This window comes from Acanthisitta chloris, unplaced genomic scaffold, assembly GCF_000695815.1.
Source record: "Acanthisitta chloris isolate BGI_N310 unplaced genomic scaffold, ASM69581v1 scaffold5591, whole genome shotgun sequence".
Taxonomy (NCBI): Eukaryota; Metazoa; Chordata; class Aves; order Passeriformes; family Acanthisittidae; genus Acanthisitta; species Acanthisitta chloris.
Genome location: NW_008656385.1, coordinates 100,443 through 105,339, shown reverse-complemented (window position 1 = coordinate 105,339; position 4,897 = coordinate 100,443).

The following is a 4,897-nucleotide window of genomic DNA, read 5'->3' as shown; positions in this document are numbered from 1 at the left end:
AGGAATCCTCTTCAGCATGCTTTTTATGGAGAAATGGTAAAGATTTGGGGGAGGATTGGTATCTGAAGGTGGACGTGGACTCAAAGGGCCCCTGTAAAATCTAATAATGATGGATTAGGAAGGCTTTGGTGAAAGATTTTGGAATGCAATAGTAGCTCATGGATGCTTTCTGGCATCTTGAGAGGGAATGATTTAGCTCTGTTAACAGATACTCTGCTTGGTAAATCCAGAGAATGCTCTGCTGTCAGCTACTGCAAAAGAGAGTCAATGCTATTACATTTTGTGGCTGGACTGGCGGGCAGCACAAATGAATCCCAACCATCCCAGACAGTAAACCAGCTTTAGAGGCTCAACTTAAATGCCTCTATGCATGGGGAAAGAACAAGAGGAATTAGAGACATCTGCATGCGTTCAGGGCTGTGATCTTATTGGCACCACAGAGACGTGATGGGATGTCTTCTATGACTGGAGTGTTGGAAGGATACGTGATCTTGAAGAAGGACAGGGAGGGGGGACAAGGAATGGGTGTGGCCATCTATGTCAATGACTAGCTGGAGGGTGTGGAGCTTTATCTGGGGATGGAGAGGAGCAGACCAAGAGTTCATGGATCAGGATTAAAGGGAGGGCAGGTATAGGTGACATTACAGGTCTGCTACAGGCTGCCTCACCAGGAAGACCAAGTGGATGAGGCCAGATATGAGCAACCTTGCATTCATAGTTCCTGGTCCTCATGGGAGAGACTTCAACCACCCTGACATCTGTTGGAGGGACAACACAGAAGGGCAAAAGCAATCCAGGAGGTTCCTGGAATGCATTGACAGGAACTTCCTTCTCCCAGTGACATAGGAGCCAAGGAGGAGAGGGGCTATGCTGGACCTTGTTCTCACCAGCAAGAGGGATAGGAAGCTCAAGGGCAGACTTGGCTGCAGGGACCATGAAACAGTGGAGTTCAATATCCTTAGGGCAGTGAGGAGGGTACAGAGCAAACTCACTGCCCTGAACTTCAGGATGCAGAATTTGGCCCCTTCAGGGATATGCTCAGTAGAGTACGATGGGATAAAGCCCTGGAGGGAAAAAAGGCCCAAGAAAGCTGGTTGATATTCAAGGATCACCTCCTTCAAGCTCAGGACTGATGCATCCCAACAAAGAGAAAGTTGGGCAAAAATGGCAGAAGGCCTGTGTGGATGAACTCTTGGACATGCTCAGGCACTGAAAGGAAGACTACAGAAGGTGGAAGCTGAGGCAGGTAGCATGGAAAGAATATGGAGAGACTATCTGAACAAAAGAAAGCTGGTTGATATTCAAGGATCACCTCCTTCAAGCTCAGGACTGATGCATCCCAACAAAGAGAAAGTTGGGCAAAAATGGCAGAAGGCCTGTGTGGATGAACTCTTGGACATGCTCAGGCACTGAAAGGAAGACTACAGAAGGTGGAAGCTGAGGCAGGTAGCATGGAAAGAATATGGAGAGACTATCTGAACAACCAGGGATCAGGTTAGCTAAAGCCGCCTGTGTGGATGAACTCTTGGACATGCTCAGGCACTGAAAGGAAGACTACAGAAGGTGGAAGCTGAGGCAGGTAGCATGGAAAGAATATGGAGAGACTATCTGAACAACCAGGGATCAGGTTAGGAAAGCTAAAGCCCTGGTAGAATTAAACCTAGCCAGGGACTTCAAGGACAACAAGAAAGATTCTATATGTTTGTCTATGATAAAAGAAAGATGGGATAATGTGAGCCCTCTCCAGAAGGAAAGGGGAGACCCGATTACCAGGATGTGCTAAAGGCTGAGGTACTCAACAACTTTTTTGCCTCTGTCTTCACTGGCAAGTGTTCCAGCCACGCTGCCTGAGTTGTAGAAGGCAAAGGCAGGGACTGAGAGAATGAAGATCTGCCTGCTGTAGAAGATCAGGTTCAAGACCATCTAAGAAACATGAAGGTGCACAAGACCTGTTAAGATGCATCCATGGATACTGAGGGAACTGATGGATAAAGTGGCTAAGTCACTATCCATTATATTTGAGAAGTTGTAGCAGTTTGGTGAAGTTCCTGTCAACTAGATAAGGGGAAAAATAATGACCATTTAAATAAAAAAAAAAAGGAGGGAGGGAAGGAAGACCTGAGGAATGTCAGGCTGGTCAGTCTTCCTCTATGCCTGGCAGGATCATGGAGTAGAGACTGGAACATGTTGCCCAGAGAAGTTGTGGATGCCTCATGCCTGGAAGTATTCGAGGCCAGCCTGGATGGGGCTTTGAGCAACCTGGTCTATTTGAAAGTGTCCCTGATGATTATCTTTAAAGTCTCTTCCGACCCAAATCATCCTATGATTCTAAATAAGAGGTTTTGCATCTTGAAGAACTAAAGGGGTTCCTTCAGCAGCTGTGTTAAGTAGTGCATTGTTTCGTGCTTTGAATTGAAGCTTCTGCTGCTTTCTCTTTTTCTGCCACTGGGTGACAGTCAAACATAAACTTAGACTGTTGCTCAATTCCTCGCCTTTGGGTAGGAAAAAACCGGGATTTGCTCTACATGTAATGCAGAGCACCAGAGAAGGGGAAGATGATGCTAAAAATGTCATCTACTTTCACTGGCCTTCTTCCCTTCCCTCTGTTAATGGAGGGCTATGCAAATGAAAGTGATTAGTTTCTGTCATTGCTTCTGTCACCTTATTCTGTGTTACTACCAGGCTGCAGCAGTCCTGTGGCAAGCAGCTGATGGTTGCTGGATCAGGCTGACTTGTGCCTGTACAGGCCAGGGCCTGTAAACCCTGTTGTGTGTCCTCGTGGCTACTTGATTTAGGAGGGTCCTTTGTCAGATGCTAAAAAATCCTGGTAGATGAGTTGCTTCAGGCTCTAACCTTTGGTGCAGTTGAGCCCTGTCTTAACAGTTTGTGGACAGAGATGGAATGATACTGTGGTAAGTTTGAAAGGCTGGAGAGGTGTGACCACTGTGGAGGTGGGCAGACTTGTTGCTGTGGGCTAACAATGAGACGTGCTTGCTATGTGTTTTTGGGAAAACTCAGCCCGGGGCAGGATGTTTCAACAGCAGCTCATTAACACTGCTCTGCTAGCACTTTAAGCTATTTGTTCTGGTCTGGTGGAACATGGGATCTTAAATTGGAGTTGCAAAAACAAGTCTGCTATGGGGCTCATTTTATGCTGGTGCTTTGGTAGCCTTGGGACAAGCACAGCTTTGCCTCTTGTTGCATAATTATCTGTAGTGATCCATTTGCCAAAGTGTCTAAGGAAATAACTTTTGCAGACACTTGTAGTGAAATAGACCTCAGCTGCTTTGACATGCCAAATGTGATGGCTTTTGTGTGACTAATTTCCTTGTAAGACACTGTCCCTAAAGTTATGAAGTGGGAAAGAATGTAAGTTGTAGTGCTGCTGATGCTCAAGAAGGTAAGTTCTCTTGGGAGCTGATTCTTTTTCCCCCTCACTCCTTCCTGGTCACTGTTGGAGACTTACGGTTGATTCTGTGGTCTCACCAAAAAGTTCTTGAGACTTTTTTTAGTTCTCTTTGAGCTTTGGAGCAAGTACAGCAGACCCAGAGGGCATTGAGTAAGTTGCTTTTCTTGGGGAAGGAGAAAAGAGAATGCCAAATATGAGAGTGGTATCTAATTGTCTGGTGTGACTTTTTAGCAATCTAGCCAAAGCTGTCAGATTGTGGCCATGTATGAGTATCTCAGAGGCAGGTGCAAGAAGACTGCAAATGGTTAATCGTGGCAGAACTGAAGCCCAGAAGCAACTTCCCCTAACCTGGACATAGCCAAATGTCCTTATTCACTGAGCCTGTTACCTGAGCTCTTAATCCTGTGGCACTAGAGAAGGTTGTCCTGCAAGGTACTACAGTCAGAAAACAGGGTTGGGCACCATGAATATTGGAGCTGTCTGCACAAGAGTGTTCCTATAGAGATCAATTTGCCTATAAAACCCATCAAGTCAGTGTTGAAAGCTAGTGCTGCAGCATGGATGAAGCTGAGCTACTGCCTTAGTTACTTGGGTTCTTTGCTGTCCCTGATGTCTCATGGGAGTTCAGCCACTACTTCTTACTATTAGTCACTACTTCTTATGATTTCACTGTCCCTGGAGGTTTTCACGATGAGACTGGATGTGGCACTTAGTGCCATGGTCTAGTAACCAATGGTAGGGCTGGACCAAGTGATCTTTGAGGTCTTTTCCAACCCGGTTTATTCTATGATTTTTTGTGGCTGGTGGTGCAGGTTTGTTGCTGGCCAGAACTCTCCAGCTGTGACAAGGAGGCCTCTAACTGCAGCTGCATTAGAAAGGACAGCTCCCTGCACTGAGAACAGGAGGTGAATTCTGGGAGTAGGGGTCAGAGGCAAGCAGGAATTTGAGCCCATGAAAGTCTTTGTAGTATCTGATGTCTTGGCCTGCCTGTCATTGGTCCACTTTGGGCAATAGAAATTTTTCATTGTTCTTGTCTGTGCTTCATCGGAAAGTAGCTGCAAAACTGTGTCTAAATGAGTTTGTCCAAAAGTTAAGCCATTGGACAGAGTGCAGTTCTCCATTTCATTTCTCAGAATGAATAAGGCCTGTCTGTCCAGCCTCTGCAAACAGAGGGAGTTTATTGGGCACAGTCTGTCAGCAGTACCCTTAAAAAAAAAAATAAAGACCCCTGAAGTCTGTAAAGCACCAAGTGTGAACAGTGGTAGGTGACACAATTCTAAGCAATGAACTTTGCATGGTGATAGGCTACCTAACCAGGCCATTGGTATTTCATCTGTCATAAGAACCTTAACATTTCATTTCAGCTGAAGCTTTGTCCACATAAATAAACTGTGCTTGGCCCTATGAGTTAGAGGTCAGCCTGACACATAGTGGGATGGTGGCATGTGAGGGACCAGAGTGGAACTGCAGGACCAGGTAGAGGTGTCA